The sequence below is a fragment of the Onychostruthus taczanowskii genome, unplaced genomic scaffold, assembly GCF_017590055.1.
Source record: "Onychostruthus taczanowskii isolate IOZ18803 unplaced genomic scaffold, ASM1759005v1 scaffold107, whole genome shotgun sequence".
In the NCBI taxonomy this organism is placed as follows: Eukaryota; Metazoa; Chordata; class Aves; order Passeriformes; family Passeridae; genus Onychostruthus; species Onychostruthus taczanowskii.
In genome coordinates this window covers 1196539-1224280 of record NW_024497297.1, presented here as the reverse complement: position 1 = coordinate 1224280, position 27742 = coordinate 1196539, and the positions used below count along the sequence as shown (strand labels likewise).

The following is a 27742-nucleotide window of genomic DNA, read 5'->3' as shown; positions in this document are numbered from 1 at the left end:
TAGGCCATCAGTTTTTATTTGGCCTCTGACTAACCACCAAAAAGTTGAAAGGAAGACATGCTGAATTCAGCACCACAGTTCTTCAGTTTGTGTTTCAAGCTGCTACAAACTAAAGTTCGACCACAAGTTACAGATGGTAAGCTTTCAGAACACACCTAATGCTCTTCCATACCCTAGTTTGACACCTCTCAAGGGTTTGCTTTGCAAAGTTTTGGTCAGAGAATGTTTCCCAAAACTAGAACTGCCTGCTCTTGCCTCTGCTCAGAGAAGGAAAATCTCAAGCCATTCCTCACCTAAATGCTCCAGAACAGTTATTTTTGCAGGTTCCAAAGACTACAAGCAGTCACGAAGCAGATCACTCTGCTTAATCACCAATGCTTTGATGATTGGCAATTAGTACCACTACATTAACTTTGTTTCAAGAGTATCAGTCCTCACCTTAAACTCATTACAAACTAACTTGCTGATCTTGTGTATAGATATTTAAAAAAAAAAAATGTATATATATATATATGTGCATAAAACTGTGTATCTCTGAGTATTCAGTATGTCTGACTTCACACGAAACTAATAAATCACGTAAATAATCTCTCTCCATGTTTCTAGTCACTCTCCCTTCAGCTCCTGGAAGGCCAGAATTAAATCCCCTCGAAGCCTTCCCTTCTCCAGGCTGAACAATCCAAATTTCCTCAGCCTTTCCTCATGGGAGAAGCGCTCCATCCCTCTGATCACCCTGGTGGCCCTCAGAAGTCAGGTCAGCATGGGCAGTGACCAGAGTCACAGCACATAACTTGTTTTGAAACTGAAATTACACATGGAAATGCTCAGCAGCTCAGGATTACTTTTCTGATCCAATTCCATAAAACACTAAGCAAGGACTCCAAGGACTCACTGCACCAGTGGGCCTTTGGTGATGGCACATCCTTTTACAGGCAGCTGTGTGCCCAAACTGCAGCCTGAGCATGCCTGGCAGGGCAGGAATTCAATCCTTACCCCAGTCTGTGAAGATAATGATGGAGAACTGTAACAGCAAAAATCACTCTGGGGCTTTTACAACTTCTGAAATAATGTATTACACGTTCTCAGAAAGATTTACATCAAAAATATTCACTGACTGACTGTTAGTTCAACGTAGGTTGTCATAAGAAACAAAACAATTGCACTTCTGTCCAAGTTCACAGCTATTTTCCAGCACGCCTCCATTTCCATGCAGCAAGCTGATGTCACCAGAAAAACAATGTAATAATTACTGCAATCCCAAGAGACACCCAGTGGGGGTTTGGTTTGGTTTTAAATATGCAGTAACTGGTTAGTTCTTATTAACCTTAAGGGCAGCCTTACCTCAACAGGTACTGCAGGATCATATTAACCCCTTCCTTACAGAACTGTTTCAAAGACACCCTAAACTCTCATTTAATGTTCTGAGCGTCTGGAGTAAAGAGTCAGTAACCCAAACCTGCCTGTACCCATCCTATAAAAACAGGTTGTATTTACAAGGACAATGAGCAGGGAATTGTGTAATTGTAGCAATTTGATGACTCATCCTGCACCACTCCAGCACCAAAGCACAGCCTGCAAAACTCACACATGGTGCAAACCCTCATGCTGGATGGAAAACCAGAGCCCAAACACAGAAAAACCACTCCCTGTCCACCTGCCCCTCAGACAGAGAGCACCACTGATGCAGGAGAAATGGCAAAAGCAATTGGCAGTTCAGCCAGGCCAGGGCTGGGGGCTAAGGTGCCCACACGCTCAGCTTGTGCTGCCAGGGGGAAATGTTCAATCAATAATAATAATCATCACCATCATCGTCATCATCTCCCAGCTTGCACAAGAGCAGCCAGCAGTAAGAGGAGCCAGCAAGGCTCCCTGCAAAGCCTCACCTGAGACTCACCCAGATGAAAACTGGATTCATTTTCCCACCCCTGCCCAGCCAAACGGGAGCTTTAATTCCACTTTCAGCCTCGAGTGGTGTTTGTTTTCAGGTGTCTCAGTTCATGCCTTTCGCTGTCCAGTCACTCTGCTTTCCTTGGCAGACACTGACAAGGGCAGGAATCCCAATGCACTCCTGCCAGAGCAGCAAATCCCAATACTCAAATTGTGTATCACAGCACTCATCAAGCTTATCACTGATACCACTGATAACACTCGCAGTCACTCGCCTAAAACATCTCACAATTAACTTTCACTACCCTACAGGCCAAATACCTCAAAAGACAAATCCTTTCTGCCTGTGAATAACTTTTTTTAACAGTAAAATGTTTAAACCAGAAACATGGACCTGACAAACGGGCTGTAGGAAGGTACACAGATGTCAGGAGCAAAGTATTGGTTTGCTTTTTCAACTGATATTTTTAAATTAAAAGAAGTTACCACAAGTTCTCAGCTACAATTATTAGCAGTAATTTTGCACTAATGGTTCATTTATTTTCCACGTAAACTTATTTAGGTAGAATCTGCACTTTCAATCTTAATCCATCCCAAAGTAGAACAGTTTTTCCTTTGTACTTTGAAAACTCAGGGCAAACTTCAAACCATGTCCCTTACACAGCAAAGCCACTGAAAGTTCTGAAGGAAAAGCAGAGCTTAAGTTTTTAAAGCTTTGACTACACCATGTTACACATTTGTTCAGAACATCTGCACCTGTAACTGTATCAAAAGCTACTCCAAATAACTGGATTTTGTTAGGCAGTTAGGAGGATTAGGCATGTCAAGGGATTTTGGGGATTTTTTTTAATATAATGAAAACATTAAAATGTATTTACTACCTTAGAAACTGTCTCAATGTCTAGTAAAGAGCTGCTTTAGCTTTTATTTCCTGTATTAAAAAAGCATCCAAAAAAGAAAACCTAAAGGGAAAACACTGGCTTAAGATTATCACAGCTTTTCTTCCTTTTAGAGCAGATGCAAAGAGACCTCTTCAAATCCACTCATCTCATCATTTATAGGACTTGTAAAAGGAAAACAAACTATTTAAAGTTGCATTTGAGTGCTGACTGCTCAGATTAGTACATCTGACCGAGGGTTGAGCACAGAACAGCAGCTGAATTCCAGGGCTCCAGGAGCAGCCAAGACACTCCAGAGGCAGCTGATGCATCCCTGCAACACCCAACTGCTCCGTCAGCACTGCTGTTCCACAGCCCAGAACATGCCCATCCCCTCCTACAAGCTCTGCCATTGCCATGGAGCATCCTTTCCAAAACCCAGGGGCTGTATGGACACCTCCACACCAGGACAAGGCAAAATCAAATTCCAAAAGCTCCAGAAGCTGGACCTTTTTCTCTATGCCACATTCATGGGTAAACAAGGCAGAAGACAGCACTCTGCCCCACAGAATTAATAAATGTTAATAGCATTCCAGATTAAAGGTAGGATAAGTAACATCTGGGAAGCAAATTTCAGGCTAAACTAGTAATTAGATCAGTTCAAATTCATCAAAAATAAATTAGCCTCTGTTAAGATTAACTACACATTTGCAATTTGGCTGCCTGGTGCAAAGTTAAAATACTTGAAAGGTTATTCCTGATTTCCCAGAGGGAATTTAGGTTCAGATGTCTCCTGCTGTTTCCATATGAAACTAAAGGGAGTTACCTCAAATTGCCACCCCTCAGCACGAGGGGTTTGAGGAGCTGTGAGAGGGATGGGACACTCAAGGGCCTCAGACACTGCAAAACTTTAAGCAGGTTTTGATCAGGCTTCTATACAAACTTTTACAGTGAAAGCTACACAAAGGTTACTCAAAGCCACTGGACAGTCTGAAATACTAAACCTGCAGTAACCCTCAATTATTCATCTTTTGCAAAATAGAAGGTATTTGCATACAAAAGAAATACAGAAAAAGCAGCCACCACAATGAAAATTCAATAAAACTGCAGCCTAGAACCAGTGAGCTACTCCAAGGAAGAATCCTGTCCTGTTGGAAGCTCAGTTGTTTCCTCCAGAGATGTAGAGCAGTGTATTCCAGACCTGGCAGCTCATGAAGTGGATCAATCTTCACAACTCCTCAGGAAATTCTAATCACTCACTAATTGTCTGAAACACAAGCTTTTGTTTATGCACAAGTTCAGTGTGGGTTTGGAACTGCTGATATCCAAGCAACCCAGAATGTGGAGAAAATCTTATCTCCATGAGGGCTGCAGCCTAACTGCAGCTGAAGGAAAAGGCCCTCAGTAATACAAGTTGTAAAAATATACTCAAATAATTTTTTTTTTTAAATATCAACCCAGCCTTGCCTGGGGACAGGCAGGCACTCTGCACTCGAGTGCTGATTTTATCTGGCTTTTCAAAGGCATGTGCAATTGCATAATTTAGATTTCACATGATTTATATAATGGATGGTAAATGTTCCTGACCTGGAAGGTCAGCACCACTTCTCTCTCTACAACTTCAAGATCCAGTTGATGAATACAAAAGCACCTCAATGTAAGACTCTACAGAACAGGATCTGAGAACAGCAGGAACAGCTGCCCCACATCTCAGGTTCCTGGGTTGGGAAGATTATTTTCAATCCACATCATCAGTGCCTGGTGTCACAGCACAGCTTCCTGTGTGAGAGAGAGCAGAGGTGTGGCACAGTGGAAACCAGAGCCAGGACCAGCTGACACCTTGTGCACCCCAGTCCCAGCCCTGTGCCCATGGGCAGTGCCAGCAGAATCCCTTCCCCAGGGCCTGGGCAGGACAGCACTGAAGAAGGAAAGCTGCTGGCCCTCACTTCTGAACCCAGGGACAGCCCCAGAGAATCCCAGCTCTGCTTCCTGAAGCAGACCCACAGTCTGAAGGGGTTTTGGGAAGGGTAACTCTGGAGTCAGCAAGGCTGAAAATAGAATTTCACAGATACTTCAGGACAACAAAAATCAGTTACAGCATTGTTCTCTGAGGGCAACAAAGTCACCTCAAACTTCTCAGGAATCCCAAATCCACTTGGGAAGAGTAGAAGATTACCCTGCACCACAAAGCCAAGCCTTTCTGCAGTGAGGCTTTGCAAACAGGACCATTTTGCCACAGAAATATTACACAGAGGAGTAAAAAGTTCACTTTATAGTTCCTTCTTTCTCTGCTGTAGCACTTCCTCCAGCCCTGCCAGATGGGGATTGGTACAATTTGCTCAATCCCCTGCTGTGTCTGCAGCCAGCTGTGCTACCCTTGACTCTCCCACCATTTCAAAGGATCACAAGAAACCAACCATCTATGTAGACTCTTAAATGTCAGTCTTGAAGGCCCACAAAACAACTCATCAGATGCAAATCAAAGAGGCTCAAGGAAAGCTGGGAATGGGCAGCCTACGAAGCACCCAGGAGTCTGTCACTTGGAAAGGATAAGTGTCCTTTTGATGGTGACTCAGAGTGGCACCATCAATATCGGCAAAACCATCAACAGTGGTACTCACACAGCGCTGAATTCTCTGAGCAAGGGACCCACCCTCCTGCCAGGGGGGTCTGATGAGGAGTCTGCAGTGCAAAGACACTGCACAAATGTAGTTTCAACCTTGGTGAGAAATACTTGATTATACATTTCTGCTTCCTAGAAAATTCCTCTGTGGGAAAGAGACAAGACCTGCAAGGAAGAGGACTGTCACACACACCCAGAACAGATTGCCTTGCATCCCCTCCTCTCCTTGGGCAGATTTCCCTCCTCCATCCCTCCCAGCACGAGCATGGCACTGCCAGAAGGCAGGCAGGGAGCAAGGCACGTTCCTTAACACATTTCTTTCCACCATAACAGGATCAGAGAGAGAAAAAATCCTCTCTTCCACAGGAGACTGAGAAAGCACCAACACGAGGCTGTGGCTAACAGCATCCTTTGTGCAGACACTTCAGAAGAGCCATCAGCAGTAACAGCTCCTGCCCACCACTTGCAAAATCTCTCAGGCTTAGTGGGACTGTGTTGCACTTTCTGAGGGACACAATTAATGTCTGACATTGCACTCACTGTTGCAGCTCTGAGCAACGGGCACTGGATTTGCCGAGGCAAGGTCCAGTACCTTGTGGTGATCCATGAATTCACCGTGGAGAACCTGCCTCCACAGGGACAGACCCTGCCCAGCGTGGAGCGGACAGACTGGGATCTCTGAGTGGAACAGGAGAGAAACACAAAAAGGCAGGCCAGCAAGTCACCCACAGGAGTAAGGACTGGATCTCTAAGCTCCCATGACTTGCTGTGTTCAGAAGTCCCTTCCGCAGCAGCAGCTTAGTGATGTTCTCAGAGGGACTCATTTTACCACTTCCTCCTCATCTGGCTCATAAAGACCAGTGATTAAGTTAATTACTGCCTTCTGAATACTGGCAACTTCTGAAGAGAAGACCATGATGAGAGAACTCCCCATCAAGAGGAGCAGGCTCCTGAAAGGAGTCACTCTTCTGTTCAAGCACACTTGGCAGCTTGGGGATGAAGTATATGACCTTTAGTGCTCTCCAAAAACCACTGAAAACAACAAAGTCCAAAAAAAGTACTCGTGTGTATCAGGTTGTTTGTAGCAGCAAAACTCTTTTCCCAGAAGCAGAAAGGTCAGTGCTTGGCAGCACCCAAATAGTGCCAGCCAGAGGAGGCCACCACAGGCAACCCCAACCTGCCCACGAGGTTTCACAGGCTGCTCCCCCCTTTTGCTGATCACAGGGAATACAGCTGGAATCCTCACCCCCCTTTTGCTGATCACAGGGAATACAGCTGCAATCTTCACCCCCCTGCCTTTTGCTGTTCACAGAGAATACAGCTGGAATCCTCAGCAGAAGCCAGCTCCAAGTGACAGATGCACGTCATGTCCCAGGCAAATCAGGAACCAAAACTCACAGATATTTACTCCATTTTGCTGGTTCTCATACATCAGGGACGCATTTCTGCTCCTTGGCTGAGGAAAGGAAACAGCAGAGCTCTGGCTCAAAGCTCAGTCCTGGGATTCACTCCAGTAAATAACAACTCACTTCCATTTCCAAAGAAACACTAGGAACTGACCCAAGACAGAGAAGGTCCCTTCTTGCCCCCAAGAATGAACAGGCTCAGTTAAAAACTTAAGTCATAAAGCCCAAAGCACTCAGGTACATGAAGGACACCAGAGAAGTGCTTATGAGAACCCTTCTGTTTGGAGAATAAATCACGCTTGGAAAAAGTCATCCCTGCACTTCACATCTCCCCATCCTCCTGGGCAGGTGTCTGGATCCAGCACAAAGCCATGGCTGGCCACACCACCTGGAAGCACCACAAGAAGCTGCTGTGACTGTAAGGGATTCCCAGACTGCATCCGGAGTGCTCATCCCAGTTTAGGCTCTCCAAAGGAAACAGGCTGGGATATGGTGGAGACGACGAGGATGGCCAAGCACTGAAGCACCAGGGGGAATAAAATGCAACGCTACCCTCTGCAAATGCCTGCAGTATGTGCAACTGCCACCAAACCGAGCTGTTGGATCAGGCCTCAAAATCTGTAACACCCACACTGAGAACTAAAAAAGAAAAGTTATTACAAGAAACTGCTGAAAACAAACCCCAAACTGGTGTTACTTTTCACTGAGAGGAAATTCCAGCCAGAAGGAACCACACTGGAAAGCACCGCTGCTGATTACCAGAGGGAAAACTGGCCATTTTTACCTCAGATTTAGGGACTGGGGAATCCAGGCCATCCCCCTGCCCACAATGCCCCCAGACCCACCATGGGTAGTTTTAATTGCTTCTACACTGCTGGCCTTGGTTTGAAAGCTCTGTCTCTGAAAAGCCTATTTAAACACAGGGAACAAGCACAAATATTTCAGATATTGGAGAGAACATTCTGTTCCTTTAAAGAAAAGGAATCAAATATGTATTTCTTTTTAATGGAGCTGTTGGACTGTTTCCAGAAAGAAATGGTAACAGTTCCACTGTTTTGAGGCAAAATACCAGAAAACATGTCAAAGAGGTATTTGTAAATTACTTCAGACCCAACAGAAGCAGCAAAGCAGTTGTCTGGTTATGACAACTCATTTCAACAGCTGCAGAGAATAACATTTCCAAAGGGATGCAGGCTCTAGAGCAACAGGCTATTCATCATCTCCCATTTGTGATTTCATGCTCTGGAGGAGAACGTTTGAGCAGAGCCCATCTCCAGCGCTCTGTGGTTTTAAGAAAACTGCATCATGTCTGTGCCCGAATTTGTACTGGGAAAAGAGGATGAAGTCATTTTCATGTTCAATTCTTAGCTTTCAACTACAAGTTTTTCCAACTACCCTTTCTGTTGTTGTGCTTCCCTCTGATATCAGAATAGAAACATCAACAGGAGGTCAAAATTAGTAAAGAAAAACAAAGATAAGCTTAAGCAAGTTAATGCTAAATTGTAACATCAATAAATAAAAATATAAACTTCCTTCTGGAAAGCTCTGTATTTAAACTAAAAGAAGAGAAATTTACGTTAGCTACCCAGCTCAGAGCACTGAGTGCCACCTCCCGGGATGGAGACTCCATGAAAAAGAAAATGCAGATCCAGGAGCACTCTGGAGCTGGACACCGCACTGGGCAGAAGGCAAGGATGGACAGGAAAGCCAGAGGTGCTGCCCCAAGCCTCCAGAGTACTTGGGAGAATGGGTTTGGAGGAGTCAGGGAAGACTCAAGTCTGAAAAAGCCACGGCATGAACTTCAAGATCTGTCCTGCGGAGGAACAAGCTGAGATCTCCCACTGGCAGCTCGGGAAGTGAGACATTTCTTGTTCCTGCAGTGAATGAACTCTGCTAAAGCTTCCAGGCCACACAGCCCATGTCTGAACACAGAGGAAAGAGGAGCAGGGCACTGCATGCAATTAAGCTGAAAACTTCAAGCACAGATGGAAAGGTGTAAGAAAGAACCTTTTCTAGGAACTCCAAAGACCTTGGGAGGGTGAAATAAGCCCAACAAAACCTAAGTGGAGCTTTAAAAGAGAGATAAAAATATTTTTTTTAAAAACAGAAGTGGAAGAAAAGCGTAACTGAAGACAGGGAAGAAACTTGGTGGGGCAGTATTTGGTTACTGGGTTAATTTCATTTATATCTCTCTAATAATTCATTTCCCAAGACTTATTTCATCACCTCCTACATTATGCAATAATTCAAAGTGATGCCTGGGCTCTTATCTTCTGTTGCTTAATGAGCAGTGCTCACATCACACTGGAGATGTTTACTCACAGAGCCCAGAACCCTGCCTGTCTCTGCCTGGCAGCCCTGCTGGAGCCACTTCCCAAATCAGCGCCACAGAACACGCTCAAAAGCCTGCCGTGCTCCAAGGATGAAGCCATGGAAGGTGCTGTATCCACAGGGTTGCATCACACACCTGCTAACAGAACCAGTTTCTCTAAAGACCTAAACAAGAATTTTGGTTTTAATCTTACAGAGAAATCCATATCAAAGCAAACGAAAACAGGAGCTACTGGATACCAGTGTGTTCATGTACAAAAACATCATTAAAGGTAACTAAGCAGTTAAAAATAAGGCCTTGTAGCAGTTTCAAGTATTATGAACTGGCATTTAATATGTACTTCTCCATGCAACAGAAACAAGTGTTAAGCGCCAGTGACTTTATTTCCTAATAATATCAATTAAACCAAAAGCTAGTGTAGATGAGAAAAAACCTCAAGTACCACAAATAGGAATAATTTTTTTAAATAAATTACCTATTTCTCTTCTGCGTTCACTAACAGCTCACAGAATGCAGAAGGCAAACATTTCTCCAGTAAACCGCAGGGTTTAAAATACTATGAGGGTATTTTACTGCGTGAGGGAAAGCACAGAATACACACCCGGACTGAGAACTGGAACACCTCCCCCATCCACGGGCAGAGGGGATTTGCTGAAATGCTCCAGCTTGATTTTAAACAGCCTTGTTAGGTTTGATGATGGTTAACAACCTCACAGAAAGGCAGAGCAAACCTAATCCCTGCTTTCTTCCTTTAGGTGGATGGCAGGTGACTGCTGAAGCCTAAAGGTTTGAAAAAGCCCCAGGACTGGGTAAGAGCTTCCTGAAGAGATTCTCCAAGGCTCCAGAGTGAAGACTGCTCTTCCCCCTTTCTGGCCTGTTCACTGGTTACTCTACACACACCACACACAACAGACATAATCCCAGGTAACTTCTGTGAATCACCAAAGGCTTCTGTACTTCCCTTACAGCACTTGCCATTAATCATTTCACTCTAACTAATGTGTGTGACAGAACCAAGAGCTCCTGCTACCTGTGCCCCACCTAATTTCTATGTGGGCTTAGAGTTCAGGAAACAATGAAGGGCAAGTGACAGTGCCAAAAATAATAAATTGGGAAAGCAGCTGGTGCCACTTTTGCTTCCAAGTTCCTCTTCAGACATCAATGAGTCACATACCCAAAAGGAGAACTTTTATTTTTCTAAATAATCCTTCACAGACACTCCAAAAGTCTTAAAGCTTCTTCTGGTTGCAGCTCTACAGAAACAATCAAACCTTAATAAAAAGAAAAAAGTCTTTACTTTGGCACCATAGTTCACTGAACGATGGAATATCCTGAGCTGGAAGAGGGCCACGGCCAGATTAATCTGCCTGAGATACAAACAGGAGAAATGTAGAGGATTTTGTAGATAGTTAGCTAGCTAACAAAGATCATGCTGGAAGCAAGAAGGAGACGAGGATAAAAGTGGCAAGGTCACTGTGCCCTTGCCGAAACTTGAGGTTGTGGGAGAAGCTCGTTAGCTAGCAAGAATGAAGGAACGATAGTAGAAACCATAACAAGGTGAACACAAGAATGTAAACGTAGACGTAGTTGACTGATAAATGACTAACCAATGATGAGCTCAATTTTTGCAATATGCATTAGCCTTATTAACACTGCTATAAATGTGTGTGCCTATTCAATAAACTGCTGAGACTTGTTGTTCATCATCTGGTGTGCAAGTCTTCCTTCTCCATCAGGAAGGGACCCACAAGGATCATCAAAGCCCAACCTCCAGCCCTGCAGACACCCCAACAATCCCACCCTGTCAAAATTAGAAGTAACTTGTAATTATTGCCAAGACAGACACCAAACCTCTGGGACTCTGCCCAGGCACGCCTGTAGGCACTCTTCTATAAGCAATGATTTGGCCACGAGACTGTCCACTTCTATAAAACTGAATTACCCATCTAGCAGTTCGTCTTGGACATGAGTTTTTGTCCTTTCTTTGAATACTATTTCAAAATTGGAAACATAAAGCATACAAATGGAAAAACAGATTTGTATTTTAACAAAAATTTTGAAGGAATTTCTGGTTCTGAAATTCAGATTTGCTGAACTACAAGTGGCCACATTTTGCAGGTGAGAAGAGAGGTTCTGAAATAACTGGTTACTCTCTAAGGTAAGACACTGATGTTCTCCAGTGGCTGACCTCAAACGGAGTGACACAAAAATCAATTGTTCATTTTCATTCACAAAAAGCAATTTCTTTTAACTACTCATTTTATACACATGAAAGACTTGAACCACTGAATAATACTCTTATGCAAACAGACTAATGTTAAATAATCCTTGTTTTCTGCTAAAAAATGTTACATTCAGAAACACGTTGGAAGTGCCACACAGTTGCTACACATGTTCAGCATTTTCCTTCCAAGGTAAATACCCTGGGAAAAATTGTTAACTGGCCCCAAAAGCTCCCTTTTTTTATCATTTTCAATCCTTCCCAAACCAATGAAGCAGCAATTCCCCATCTATAAGTTATGCAGGCTTAGCTCCAACAGCTTACTAGAAGAAAAACAACAGAGAACTTAGGGTTTAGTGGTTTCCTATGCAGACAAATCCCCCCACCCCCATCCCTTGTTCTTCACTTCTTAAAAGGTAAAAAACTGAGTTAACAGGGCAACCCAAAGACCCCAGGACTCCATGCTCACTACTCTGCGTTCAAACACGTGCAAAGACTAAGGTAAGGCTACACCCAGGACCACGCTTAGGAGCAAATAAAATGCTTATCCTTTCTAAATTAAATCACACAAATATCACAGGCTGGTCAGTTCATTGCAATTTAAGAGAAACGGCAAAGCTCATTATGTTATTTTTAAGTTAAACGAGAAAGCAAAATGTAGCAGGCAACATGCAGAACTATGCTACTGATATCACAACGTCAGTAAACAGGCAATAAAACACAAGAGCTCCCCCCGGCCCTACTGCACAGAAAGCCCTTAAAGAGTCACTCCTACAATGCAGTTAAGTAGAAGATTTCAGAAAAAGGATGCACAAAAAACATTTAGCAGACTAAACAATTTGATTAAACAGAGTCCTGAGAGTTTAACACAAGTTCAACAGCATAACATTTACAACAAGAAAGAAGAAAGGCACCTGGAGACATCTGACACTGGGCATGCTCTGCAGGCATCTCAGTGCGCACATGCTCTCTACCAGGTTGGAGCAGCCTAGCCACAAAGACCTTGGCACAGAACACTGCAGGGTGACAAAAAGGAAGGAAGAGAAGAAGCAGTTAGATGCCACAACAAATCACTCAAGGCAGGCAACTCATTAGTATGTTAACGTGGGTACTTATCTATGTTATTTCTACATTAATCACAGTTAGCAGCCAGAGGTAAAATAACCACTGAAGATCCTGTGCAGCAGTCAAGGACAAGCCATCCCTCTGGCCTGAGCTCCTTTTCCCCCTCTGTAACCCCGTGGCTTTAGTGCCCAATGAATGCTTTAACTGACTCCCAGCAGCAGGAGAGTTTTAGTTCACCCACGCTGCTGCCCACAGCAGAGCTTCCGGGGCAGAGGCCTCACCCAGCAACCCAGCCTGGCCAAAATCCCTGCCCAGCTGTGCCCTGCACAGTCCCCCTGGGGACAGGAGGCCAGGAGGTGCCATTGGGGTGCAAGTCTTTAGAATCCACCTGGAGGAGCTTTGGGAATTAAGGTTTGGCACTCCCCAGTGTCTCAGTTTTCTCAAACTGTGGTTCCTTATTCTGCACTGGGACACACAACCTGACAATGGGAGCACATTTTAGAGAGGAACCACACTTAGATAAGTTCAAATTACCAAGTTCCGCTTAATCAAGGAATCCTACTGATCTGGGGAAAGATGTTGGAATTACAGTTGAAGATATCCTAAAGTTGAATCATCCTCTGGCTACATTTACTACCCTTCCTGCTACCTGAGCTTAACTACCAAATTCCCCACTGCTGACATGAGAAGTTAGGAAAAGTCTGGAGAGCCCTTTTGTTTCTTTTCTGAAGCCAAAGAAATGTGATGCAGACTCCCCAAAACTTCTGTAGCTCCCCAATATTATTTCCCAGTTCCTTTTAAGGACAGAGCAGTACATACACCAGATAAAGTTAGGGAAAAGGATTCAATTCCTCAGCATCAAGCAGTGCACAAACCCAGCTGCAATATTTGGCACAGATGGAGCTTTCACTATTTTCCACACAGGCTTCCCATTTAGTTACAATGGACATCAAAACTTTGAAAGAAAAGGCCCAAACAGGTCAAAGCTGAAAGTGGAATAACTGGAGGTAAAGCCTCATGGAAAGCAGTTTATGCCAGGATCAAGGAGGGGGAGAGAACCCAGAGCACCTAAAGGGTAAAAAACTTTTCTTTTTTTCATATCTTATAAATAAGACAAATGGAAGACTGATATTTTCATCTCCATGCCAAGGAGAGAAATTACAGCAAAACCAGCACAAGAATGGCCCTAGCAGCACCACAACACATTGAAATTCCCTCTCTTACCCAGCAGGAAGGTGCTGATTCCACAGGGATGTCCTGTGCTATGCACATGGAATGGCAAGAGTGGGAGTATATCTTATGGACAGGGGTAAAAACAGTCATACCTATGTTATATTGTATTATTCTTTCATTAATAGCAAAACAAACCCATAGTTTTCAATTATTAAAAGTTTTTACAAGTTTATTTAATGCTTAGAGAAATGGGATTTAGCTATAAAGTAATTACTCCACTATGTCTGTCATTACTTTGTATTACTTAACTTTGACATGTCCTCACTAACACTGGAAATTTAGTTCCCAGGACACTTCTAAGACAGTCAACCAGTGACAACAGGGAAACTACCTTAACTTCAAGAAGACACTAAAAAAAGAGGGGTTTGTATTTTCAAAAAAGATGGGATGTACTGTTAAAACCCACTGATTGAAGATACACACTTTTATAGGTCTGTTTTTCAAAAATGAGTGTATAATTCAAGAAACTCCCTTTCCAATCTGTTTCATTCTTTGTTCCTGTTTAGGACAATATCTTCATGGTGGTTCTGCAACACTGAACCAGCAAAATTCAGGGTATTTCTGCAGGTGTTGATTAAAGCTCAAAAATATTTTTAAACATATGGGCCTGATAAAAAAAAAGTCACTTTGCTCACATGACTTAATAAAAGTCATTGATAAAAAACACAGTAAACTCCTCTCCTGAGATTTTCAGATCAGGTGTACAAAGCTGAGTATAATATTTGTAATGAATCTATACCTGAAGATGTCCACAAATTATAAGCTAAAAATCGCTAGTTTAGAGGTTATTATGTGGGGGAGTTTAAGAACTACTCTAGTTAAATAAACTGAATTTTAAGTGCTTAAGAGAAAAATGGGTAACTTGAGAACATTTTTAAAAATTTAATTCAAAATGCATTAGACACTGAGGTCATTTCCATGCCAAGGTTAAGCCACGCAAAAACCTTTTCACAGCATTATGAAACCCTGCATGAAAGGCTTTACAAAAACTCCCTGGACACCCAGCTGCAGCACTGCTCTTGCACAATGCTACAAATTAAATATTGTGTCCCACTTCACACCAAAACAGGAACGTGCAAATATTTGTGTGCTTCCCTGACATGTTATTGCTTGACCCTGTCATGAATAAAAGCTTAACAATGATGCAAAGGCTTCACTTTGCACCGGCCCTTCTTTCGCCAGGAGCCCGGGAGGTGCAGCGCTATTTAACAAAGTCTGGGAAGGGGAAAGTGCCAGTGGCCAATGGGCACAGAATTAAATGAGAGCACAGAGATCAGAACTGCATGGGTTAAGGTAAAGCCAACTGAAACTCAGATTTTAAGGAATAAGGTAATTAGCAACAGAGAGCTTTAACTGCCTCACATTCAGAGGGCAGTGGATCACCTGGAGGCTCTGTCTGCAGAGCTGAGAGGGGCTTTGAGCCCCAGGGCAAGGAGGGAACAGACACAGAAACTCTCATTCTGATCACTTCAATGCTTTGTGCTCACAAAGATTCATACTCTAATTTTATTATTAGATGGCTGATGCTAATTCCATCCACAAAGAACTGCTTTGGTGGTCTAGCCCCAGGAATTACATTTCAAGCTTTACATTTCAATCTTAAATCTCAAATTTAAGCAGCCTATACAAAATGCTGCATTCCCAGAGAAACCTGTAAATCCTCAGTAAAAAGGGAAGATGCTTCATTGTCTTTAAATCTCAAATGTTAAGAACTTCTTAAATTAATAACAAAGCACACAGCAGTGTGCATCCAATAAACCAACTTTGTAGCCGGGAGCTTTTAGGGTGGACGTATAAAAAACACCTCCTTGGGCCCTGAACTATCCAAAGTTTTCCTTCACTCTGGACTTCTCCCAGGTTACACTCTGGACTTCTCCCAGGTTAAAGCAGTGTAACATGCCCAGAAATTGTTTCCTTCAGTGCATCTGATACTGTCACACAGAAATCCTCACACTTCTGTATCCCTTAAAAAAACCTCAGGCATTTATCCTTTAAAGCTCATTAAACTGCTCAAGAAATGCCTATAGCCTGTATTTCTGATGGAATTAGAACACCTTTGCAACCCAGGCATGGCAATATTGCAGTGTCATAACCAAGAATGACAGCATTTACGTAACCCAGACTTATCCTGCAAGTTTTATAAAATATTAAAATTATGACCTTAGAATGTTTCACTGCATTCATTTTATTTATACAAGGTAATTTAGGGACTTCAAATTTATTGGTGAGTTCACAGCTTGGGAAATTCTGGTCTTAACGCAAAATATGCAAAAAAGGTACAACCAAATAACCTCAGCCTTCACTGTCAATTTTTTTCAGATTTTTAGCTATAAGAAACTCACATGCTACTCAACACTGGTGACTTCCTGGTTAGTTTACTTTGGCCTGGACCAACACAATTAGTATTTATTTCCACCAACACTTAATATTGATAATTTTATGGGTAAGTGGTGCTAATTAAACCCCTCTCCATGGCTGGGGGCTCAGTTTAATGCAGCCCAATAGGTGCTCTGAAAAGCCAACCTGGATTTGAGGGCAGTCTGACAGCCTGGGAAAGCCTTATGCTCCCACCTCCAACTTAATGGCAAGCTCAGATCTCCTCAAAAATCAGCATTAACCACACTAAGACATAAAAAATATGAGCAGTAACACAGTTTCAAGGCCTTCATTATTATTTTACACTCGGCAGGAACAGCAGCCAACTCCAACTCCTTCCCGGTTTGCAGGCTGGGATTTCCTCCAGATCTTACCTGGTGCTTTTCCTGTTCAGGCTTCAAACAGTGCCAAGCAGAGCAGTGGTGAAGCCCTGGGCTGGCAATGTGTGCACGGGTGGGAAAGCAGAACATCCAAGGGTCTGTGTGAACACTGGTGGGACATGCAGGGAGCGCTGACACGAGCGAGCTTCCCCAGGGACAGCGCGGCGGCAGGGGACGGTCCCAGCACATCTGCCTGAGCAGCAGGAGCGCTCTGGACTCCTCCTGCTGCCACCCCACAGCCAGGCTGTGCCCGGGAGATGCCCTGTGCCCACGAGCTCCACACGAGTCTGCTGGAATCGGTGCCATCACATCACCGCCCTTCCCACGGCCAAACAACCCCATGGGCCCGGGGGATTCGGAAGGCTGTTGGAGCACCATCCATACGACACATCTCCACACTCCAGGGAGTTTTACATGTGCATTCCAGCAATCTGCTTCAATTTCAGCAGAACTGGACTCCCAGGCCAACAACGTTGTTTTAGATGTAATTTACTCTTGCATTTATTTCTCTCCTTCTATGAGCTACAAATGCAAAAACGAATTTTTCAAAAATAAATACCCACAAAGTGGAAAACTAATTTTAACTTGTGAAAATTTTTTGATTATTCTTTTACTGCTACCAGATCATTCTAATAAAATAGGTAACCAATAGCTGAGTCACAGTGCCTTTAGGAAAATCAATTTAGCCAAATCATTGCCATTCACAATAAAAACTGCTCAATGGAATAACCTTCCAACAGCCATTCGAGATCTGCATGTAAGCTCTTGCATTTGGGGAAAAACACTAAGTGAGGAATCAGGAAATTTAAAGCACGACAAGGGAAAAGAATTGATCAGAGAAATTCTCCTTATTACCACAGCGATGCTCTAGATAGGACACTGAATTCAGAGGAGGCTGATGGATAACGCTGTCCCACTCTGCTCCTGAAGATCAAAGTGTGTTTGCTACACACAGTCAATGCTACAAAAGGAATATGGGTTCAGTGGAGAGAAGATTAAATGCTTTCTTTTAATAGAATAATGATCTTACTCCATTATAATTTATTAATCAGGATAAGACTCACGAGATGCAGCAGCTCGTTTTCAAGAAGATACAAAGGACTGGGAGAAAATCCTAGAATGTTTGCATAAGTCACTCTGAACATTAACTGAAATAATCTCAATTTTCCAAAATACACAGCATTTAGATTAGCCCTTGCTTCCTTCATGTACATACACCCCAACTCCCACAGTTGTGTGATACACCTTTCTGCACTAATATCCCCTGTGTTACACTTAAAAGGCCATTTCTAAAGGAAAACACTTTCTTCTGCTCCCCTGCAGCAGAACAGGGACTTACAGACACCTCCAGCCGCAGCTCAGGGCAAATCCTGAGTGGGCAACAGAGACCCAGCACTGCCAATCACACAGGAGAAACTTGCAGGGTGTCAAACAGAGAGAAAAACGTGGCTGAAACTTGTCTAACGTGTTAAAAACCGTCTCAGACCCTTAGGTTTTCAAAGCTGAGGCCTAACAGAGCTAACAAAATATCCTAGGACAGGCAAGGCAGGGTAGAGGCACTCAAGAAGTTCCGATGGCCGTGGAGGCTGGGCTGCCAGGAACAAACCCAGGATTCCCAGGCAGGGCTGCACACCCAGGCTGCACAGGAATACTGCCACAGCTCTGAGAGCTGCCTCACACGGCACTTCCCCAAATGGAACATTCAAAACACAGGCAAGAGCAAAGCCTCCAACCTGCTCAGCTCTACTGCTGCCTTTGTAGGGCTGGTTGATGTCTCCAGAAGTTAAGCAATATTAAATAACTTTGAGGATTTTAATCAGCAGGAGCACTCATTTATGCTTCCTCTTTTTTTCTCTGCTCAGTGTATTTTAAATTATTTCCTCTTTTCAGTTTTCATCACTAAAGATGCCAAGTTTGCTTCTGCCTCCCTGTTCTCTCATTTTAGAAAAAGGCAAATATTGAACAGCAAATATTCCGCAGAAAGACACTATTTTACACTTTTAACTCTAAAGTGAGTCTGATGTCTATGTGGAACAAATTCGATTTGATAGATGAGAATGCAAGAAATGTGTCAGTCTAAGGTTAATAAGTATTTCCCTTAGATTCTGCCTCTGGTTTATTTAAAAGAGTCACACTAAAACAGACTTCTCCACCCTAACCAAATAAAATTCAACTACTCAAAAAATCAAACCAGGAAACAAGAGCACCCTTTGCACAAGTAATTCATTATAAATGTACTTATCAATTAAATTCAAACATAACTTTGGCACAAAATACCACACCAGCAAAACAAACGCAGAATCAAAACCATGCATGAGATCAACAGCACCTACAGAGTTTCTGCTACAGCAGGTTAAATACAGAGGCCTCACCATTCACTGCAGTAACTGCCTACAAAGGAGAACACACAAAGGCTGAGCATTACTGCTGTTACTGTCCACACATATCCAGGTACATTGTTTCACAGTGACTTTAGAAATAAGTCGCCAAGTCCATCAAAGCCCCAGCTTACAGTAAAGCTGGGCACAGGGAGGCACAGCTCTCCCATTCACACCAGATATGATACTGAACGCACATTATTTTATTTTCCTGTCAGCCAGGGACCCAGCTTGCCTTCCTGAGGCACACAAGCACCTTCCAAACCCATCTCCAAGATAACCTGTTGTAGCCTTTTGCAGGCATCCCAAATCTCAGAGGAATGTGACTCCAAGTACAATGGCTCTCTCTACTCTGAAATAAACCCACTGTCACTGTGAGGCTCCTCCTGCCACCCCCAGCCCTACCCCTGTCCCAAAACAGCTGAGGCCAAACCTTCACACTGACAGCTCAGGAAGGGTTTAGGACACTGACTCCAAGTGCTGCCCAGAACAAAATTTCAAATGATATTTCAGCAGGAAAAGCTACAGGAAATTGTCCTAGGAATAACCAGAGAAGCTCTCTCCAGTTCTGATGGACCCATCAGAGGACAGGGACTGAACTCAGAGCTGGGACCTCCCTGAACTCCACGAGGAGCCCAAGACAGTCACTGACAAGGCTGCTTCCTTGTCAGTGATCCTTCCAGTGACCCTAGCGTCCTTCCAGTGGCAGCCAATGGCTCTGTGTCCGTTCCTGCACACACAGAAGTTTACCTCGTGTTCCCAGGCCTGTGCTCCCCAGCAGACTGGATATCCCTCCAGTACTGCTCCTGTATCTCCTGGCCATGCCCTGACTCAGCTCAGCAGCTGATTCCCTGTGCCCTAACACTTGGGGAACATGAAGCAGTTAAAGCGAGGGACTGAATGTGCAGACAAACTCATCTAAGCAGAAGCAGCAAGATATAGTACAGGGTGACTTCTTACCTGAAACTTTGTTTCTGGGCTTCAGATCCACCAATCCAGAATGAAAGGGGATTCGAATGGGTTTTCCTTCTCAGACTTGTCTGTTAAAAGAGAGCAGCCAATCATCTTCAGCTTGGTGTATCTACTTCTGTCTTGAACGAAATCCCAATTACTGCTAATGCTGTTAGAGACAAGGCAGCCCAGGCACCTGCCCAGCCCGGGACCGACTACGTTAGTGGGGTCGTCGGATTGGTGGATCTAAGACAGAGAAACGCATTTACAGACAAGAAATTGCTCCTTGCCTTACTCTGGGTCACCCAAACAAGCGTTTTGGAGTACAGCTCACTTTGCTAAGATTAAGGAAGATGAGAAGAAGCTACAATGCAAATAACAAAGCAAGTCCAGAAGCTTCAACCACCAGCTCACACCTCGCAGGCCTGCTCCAGGAACAGAGGTTTGCACAACAGCTCAATGCAGTTCTGGTCTGCCACAAACATCCTCTAAAGCACTTTGCTGCAATGATTATTTCCCTGTTTCCAGGCTCCAAATGACCTCATTTGCCTTACACATCTGCAGCACAAAGATGGAGTTGTCAAGACACTCCTGATGGGAACAACAGCACTGTATTCAGTACATCTGCAGTACTGTTGTGTCTCTGGAAAACAATCCAGAACCAGAAGAGAGTAAGACACTGTACACTAATCCTGAGACAAGAAACAGTCACCTCTTGCTAAGCAGGGAGATAAAAGGCCTCCAGCCAGTTCTGCCAGCAGCACAGCGAGAGTGTGACTACTTTAAAGCAGCTAGAAAAGGACACCTCACAGAAGATGGGTCTGCAGAAAACTCACACTCCACGTGCAACAGAAAGCTCAGCCTACAGAGACAAAACCGTGCAACTTCCACCAAGAGCTTCAAAAACTTCAGGCCATGGCCTATGGAGCTTCCCCTACCAGAGTAGTGACTACAAAATGCTGCAGCATCCCCAGAGGAACACATCACCACCACCTCTCTGCTCTGCAGTCCCTCCAGAGTCCTGAACCTCAGCCTCTCCACTGCTGTGCCCCACATCTCAAGCTCCAGCAACTCACAGAAGGGTGGAAAAACTGCCACTGTCTCCAGCTGTGCCAAGAAACCGTCTCCATGAGGACAGGACTGTCCTGACTGTCCACAGCTCCTTAAAGAAAGGAGCACCTTCATGGTGGGGTGATTTCCTGCTTTCCAGGCCCTGGCAAAGGCAGTCAATCCCAAGGCAGCGTTTCAAGGACAAAGCAGCGCTGTAGGCCCAGTACCATGTCCAATGCATGATTTTTAAGGCTGCCAAGGAAAGTGCTAGGATGTCAAGGCATATGACTCAGAATTTTGAGAGTACAATATAGCTCAGCAAGAAGCCAGCTATCAAATTATATAAATGTACCGATTTGCCAAGTCACTGCAGAGCCAGCAGGGTGCTGGAAGGAGAGGCACTTCTCCAGGAAGCCAAACCTTAACATTATTTGCAAGTGTAACAGCACAGGTCTGATTTTTGTCTCCAGAAGTCCTGGCGTGCTGGAGACAGCCTGAATAACAAGTTTCCCTGGCTAGTCCTCCCCTGCCCTAAGAGAATTGCCAACAAGATTCTCTATCAAGTCCAAGCTGGAACTAAGTTTTGCAAATTCTGAGTACAGATTTTCAAAGAGATTTAGGCATTTTTGTTTGAAAATAAAAAACTGGCTTCACTGCAAAGGTTGGAAGACTTGAAAACAGCCCCATCATGCAAACCACGCTGAAATACACAAGCTCATACCCCTCAAAAAGGCAAACAGTGCACATTAGCATAACTTTTGTACCAAAACTCCACATTCAAGAACTCCTCAACAGAATGAAACTCAGAGCAAACTTGTAACGCTGAATATATACATACATATATATATACATGTATATAGTGATTCTCCTCTTCTCCTCTAAGTCAATGAATAAACCAAAACTCTGTAGTGTTGCCAACAGCTTGAAGTTGACCCAAAAAGCTTTTTTTGTCATTTTACCCAGAAAACACATCACTCCCTGCTCCCAGCAAGTAGGTCCCTACCTACATCTTACAAATTTCCATCTGTATTCATCCAACAAATGGGCCCAGGAAGCTGAACTACTCTTTGATCCCACACAAAACTGTTAATTTCCTGGGGTGGAAATACAAGGATGCAAGTCCTGCGGGAATGTGGATTAACAAAGCACCAAAGAAAAACATGCCTTCAAATGTTCCCATTGTTAATTTAGCCTGCATGAGAAGCAAATTAAGTTTTCAGAAAGAGTCAATGATTTTCGTTGTTAAAACACCAATGGCATTGCGTTGCTCATACTGGGAAATGTGTGGAAGCGTTACAGTAAAACGGAGCAGGCTAGCAGATGTCACACCACTGAGCTCATAAATACATCAATAAACTGGGGAAGGAAGGGAATTTCCAGAAAAAGTGGATTTTCTGTGAATAATGATGCCATAAAAATCAAACCACAAAATCAGATTATGTAACAACATAAACAGTGGCATCCATATAAAGAAGACATCGCCCAAGGAAAAAGCTAGAAGGAAAGAATTGTTATCCATCAGCATTAACTTAAACAACTCAGTCAATATTCTCATTTCCCTTCAATTCATTTTCTGCCCTGCAACAAAAAAAATTCCTTGTCACAGAGCAGCCCTCATAAGCACGGTCTCTTGTTCTCTCCCACACATCATTCCTCTCGCATTGGCACATTTGCTGCAACATCCATTTCATCTGAAAGCCATCAGCAATCTCCCTGAGCACCCGCTGCACAAGCACCCTGAGCTGCCCGGGGCCGGGCAACTGCAAATGCCAAAGCACCAGCGACCTCTAAACTGCGAGGCAACAAACCCAGCACACCCAGAGACACCAGGCAAGCTGATTTAACAAGCAGCAGAGGTGTTTTAGAAAACGTGAAATGAAAAGGTACATCCATCTTTCAAAGAACACTCCCAGGTCTCTCTGAGAGTACAGCTTGTAACAAGGCAGGTTGTTTTGCTGCGACGCTGCTCACAACGCTCCTCAGTGACCCAAATCTTAGCAGTGCTCAAAGCTCTGTATCCTGAGGGACACAGCCGGCACTGTCTGACACGCAGCAAAGGCAGATGGGCTTTTCAAAGCAGCAACCCCAGCACTTCAGAGAGGGCAGCTGCACCCCCAGCAGCTGCCTGCAGGGACAGGATCTCGTTCCACACGGACACCTGCACAGGGATTTACTCCAGCAGCTCCCGGCCCCCAGGCAGAGCTCTGGGGCAGCCCGTGGAGCTGAAAGCTGCCCGGTCATGCTCACCCAGAGGAGCCCTGCACGTGTTCCAGGCTGCAGGGAACTTCCTCTACTGCACCTCACTAGCTCAGCATCAGGCAGAGCTTGGACAACTTCGTGGTGTTAGAAAATGTAACTGCACTGTGAGGTGAGACATCTCTGAGTCTGCAAGGAGATTTAAAAAGCCTCTGGTTAAACATCAGGGCTTAGTCTCCCCAAAAATTGGTAACTTCCTTTCACTGAGAACCAAAAGCAATTTAGTTTCAGAAGTTGCCCCACAATTGGCACATCTGCAGCTTTCCTTCACCTGAACAATCCGATGGCTACTGCCACCATCATCAGAATCCTCAGATAACTTTACACACTTCTGCATCTTTACAGCCTCCTTCTCTCTGCCATCTCATTTCCCCAGTCAGGCCATTGCTTCAGCTAACCCTTCCCAAAAGATAATGCTTTCCACACTCCTTTGTCCACTTCCCTTCTTTCACCACTCCACTGGCACTGAGTGCAGTTGCCTTGCTCTAACTCATGTTCTTAAGCTCTTCCTTCCCATTTTCTGCACTGCTGCCAAAGTCACAACAATCTCTTTTCTTCAGATTTGCATCCTTCCTCTGCGAGGCACTCTGAAACGGGACTGTCATTCTGAGAGCCTGGCAGCAGCACAGACCTCACATCCCCTGCCCCAAGGCTCATCCCAAGGCTGTGCCTTCCTCAAATCCATCCCACCACCACCTCTTTCGCTGTTTGCTCCAGCCATTGCTTTTTTTCCCCATGTATAAAACCCTGCATGCTTTATTGTCCAACATGCAGCTCTCAACTTTGCTCATTTAGCTACTGAAGATTTAAAAAATATACCAGCAAAACAAACAGACCGTTATCCTGCTGAAGAAAGCACATCAAGGTTACACACACGTTTACAAATGCCTTACTGACACTCCATCTACTCCAGGCTTCAATTAAGAACCAGTCACATTTCAGCTAGAACAGTACCTCCTTTGTTTCAGCTGCAAAGATGATCATTGCCTGTATCCGTGTCACTACAAAAGTCAACTCTTTGAAGGATTCCTCCAAGAGTACGTGAAAAAAAAAAAAATCCCACAAATCCAACTGCCTGCTTGGCTTGCAATGACTGAGACAGGGAAGAAAAAAGCCAGAGCACTACAGACCTATTGAGATATATATACAGTGCTGTATTTTAGTTTCCAAGCAGAATGTTGGGATTTATTTTGCACTTTAAGCTTTAAATAGTTTGAGGGCACAACCATCTCCAGCTGCAGTAACCCAAGGAACTTCAGGTACCCCTGGAGTGATTTACAGCAGGAGCTGCTGCTGCTCAGCACGCCTGTGTGAAACACTTCCTTCTCAGACTGGTACCTCTGAATTGAACACCTTCACCTCACATCAAAGTCCTGCCAGAAGAAACAGAAAGATTTTTGGCAAGATATTAAATTATAATTCTTCATTTATTATTTACCGAGGTACTTAAACACTGGACGCTTTTAGGAGAGCCAGAGAGAAGCATTCTAGACACTGAAGGCCGTGTGGTAGGAAGATGATTTCCATATACATAACTTCAAGATACAAATGATAGCAGTGTGAACAAGTGCTTGCCCATTTTATTCCCAGGCATGGCCTTTCCCAAACCTTTTCATGCTCCTACTACAGAGTAGTAAATGCTGAATTTAATGCCAGCACAGGGACCTGTGTTTGGAGAGCAGCTCGGGCAGCAAGGCCACAGTGAAACATGAGGGGGCATAAGCTCAGTGAGTGGGAGAATTTCCACACAGTTGGATTCCTGCTTAGGAGCCATTTCCTGTAGGTGGCTGGTGGGTACAGGAGCCTGGGAGCAGCAGATGTATTTTTTTCATGCCGTCCACATCTCAGAGTGCACACAGCTCACCCCGTAAATGTATAAAAAGCCCTCCAAACTACTCACCACACTGCCGTATTCAGTTACAACCAGCTCAGTACAACCTAAGCAGCTAACCCCCCCACACTGTGAAAGCTGCTGGTAACACTAAATAACAATTATGGGAAGCTTCCTGGGAAAATGGAGAACACAAGGCTTTTAGCAGATATTGAAGGTAAATGCAAATCACAGGGTTGATGCAACCGAACACGGATTTTATACACAACTCGGATCTGCAGGTAACAAAACCTATTTCACATAGCATTGTTGTTGATTCTTTAAAAGAGGAAAAAGATCACAGTTATCTAATTTCACTGAGAAAACCAAAGCCAGGGGCAGAAAGAGCCCTTTCAGTGAGAGGCCCTCCATCTGTTCTGGTTACCTCCTCAGTCCTCAGTCGCCTGCCCACAGGCAGCCCTGAGCCCACGACTGAACCAGCCCCAACCCTGCCAGACACCGTGAGCCTCAGCCTGGGCATCCCAGTCAGTCCCAGTTAACCTGGGTGCACGTGGAATGGCATCACTCAGTGCTCATCCCCCGGAGATCACGAAGGACAGGAGCCACAGAAGCGGCACAGGAAGCCTTCAGCTGTCCTGAGGGAACAGCGGCTCGGGAACACCCACTAAAACTTCACACAGCAAATCAAAGTTGTCACTCTGAAACCTTGAAATATTTCTCTGAGATTCCAGCCTTAAAAATAGAACAGTATTATTTCTGTGACTGATTTTCCTTTAAATCAATGCAAATGATCAATCCAGGGAAGGTACAGTTGAGGGCTGGAGCAGCGTGTTCTGAAACTTCCATGCAATTAACACGTTGACACATTACCTCTTGTTTATCAGCCCCTCAGAACTATCTGCCCCTCAGAACTTTCGGATCACACATCTGCTCCTGTGTTTACTACAGATTCATCCCTGGCACTGGAGGGAAGCAATGCACCAAACCCCATGTCCCTGATCAAACAGATGTACAAAACATCTGCTTTTAGGAATGTGGAACACTCTTAAGAAGAGCAGCATCCCCCTAAGTCTGCCAGGCAGGGATGATCCTGGGTTTGGGATGTTTCCCACAGCACTGACTTCTGTGTTTCCAGATCACACAGAAATCCCCAACAGGGAACTCAGCCCAAACAGCTTCTGCCCTGTGGATTCAAACAAATCTCCTGGAGAATCTCCCCTTCTGCACCACACCAGAAGACAAAACCTCCACGTCTACATTTAGGAGTGATTTTCAATATTTTTAGGGAAACATCTCCACTCAAACACAAGAGATCCTGTGCAAGCCTCTACTAAGGTGAACATTTAATTCAACTACATTGCAGAGAGCACCATTTTCTCCTAGAAACCACAGAATTAATCGTTCATCTTACTCAATTTTTATATTTATGCATTTCTTGTGAAAGAGAGAAAAGTGTATTTCTAAAACCTCCTACTACATACTAAAACTCCTACCAACCCCACGGATATTTGCATGGATTAGCACATTTCCCATCTCCAGCAAGCGGAGGATACAACACTCACCAGCAAAAGTCCCATTTGCTTCCTCCTGATGCAGCCTGGCCGCAAAGAGAGACTAAAATGGGAGAGCACTTGTGAAGACACAAAAAAGTGGGGTTTTTGAAAGTTGAGGGAGCCAAACCTCCCAGCTCCAAATGCTACTTGAGCACCTCACAGAACCCAAAGCTGAGCAGCGCTGGTGACTGCTCCACGGAAGAAAAAACCACCAGAGCACACTTCCCACCTCGGGAATTCAGGAGCCATCTCTCTGGGAGGCTGCCCCTGAGCAGGATCCCCACAGAGCTGCCCCAGCCTGGCTGTCCCTGCTGAGGGCACTGATGGCTCGGATGTCCCCCAGGGCAAGTGCGAGATCACAGCACCAGGGGAGGAGGCTCCCTAGGAATGGCTTTTAAGCCCCTGCTCTCAGTGATCGGGAAAAATAATGAAAGATATACAAAGGCTTTGTAGGTTCCCCTTTTTCATTTTCGTTTTACTTCTGCTTTTTGAGACCAGAGAGCAGAAAACTGTCAGCAGAAACACCAGATAAATTAAAGAAAGTTCATATTTTCTGAATCAGGTAGTTTAGCAACAACTCCCCTAGTTAAAAAACCCATTTATGTCTCCACTGAACCCAGCTCACCTTCAGAGTGCCTTAAAGGGAAATTATTGCATTTTGCCCCTCAGTTCTGGAGAATTGTATGAAATTTTGTATGTGAGAATAAATTATGCTTAGGAGAAAAAGCAATTACGCTTATAACAAATAAATTAGAATATATTTACCGATTACTATTCACTCTCAGCTCCTAACTTAATTTTATTCATGCCTAAAGACAGTAAAATGAGGGGCCTCTGATATTTGCCTATAGAGATCTAATCTGTTGATATTAAAAAAAAAAAAATCAACACCTCTTTCTACTGCTCCCACCTGGCTACCTCTCCACTGACGCGAATTTCGCGGCGGAAGCGTTATTAGGAGTACAAGCAATACAGCAGCTCGGCCTCGTTAGGTAATTCCGCGTGTGCCGGACCGGAGCTGCAGAACCGGCGCTGCCCCGGCGGAGTGTGATCCGCCCCCGGGGGCCGGAGGGGTCCGGCCGGGCCGGGGAGGGGCTGCAGCCGGAGCTCCCCCGCCCGGGGCATTTCGCTTTCGCTTCGGGCCCGGCCCTGCCTCCTGCGGGGGTTAATTGTACTTATTTATTTATTTTCAATGAAACGGAGGCGCTCGTGGCGCCGCGGCGGAGGCGGGAGCGAACGGATCCCGCCGCGGGGACGGCGCGGCCGGGCCGGGGCCGAGCACGGGTCCAGCGCAGCCCCCGCAGCGGCGGCGACGGACCCCG

The 27742-nt window shown here is 44.6% G+C and overlaps 1 protein-coding gene across 2 annotated transcripts in view; it reads right to left on the bottom strand.

Moving 5' to 3' along the window:
- FBXW11 (F-box and WD repeat domain containing 11) overlaps positions 1-19832 on the bottom strand; it is a 49072-nt gene extending 29240 nt beyond the window's left edge. The window contains exon 1 of one of the 2 annotated variants that reach the window (XM_041417742.1): positions 19740-19832. The gene's annotated coding sequence lies outside the window, so the exon portion shown is untranslated. Of the gene's footprint in view, positions 1-17256; positions 17340-19739 lie in introns of those variants that run through there. The other variant, XM_041417750.1, reaches the window with a different exon arrangement.
- Positions 19833-27742: the final 7910 nt, after the last annotated feature.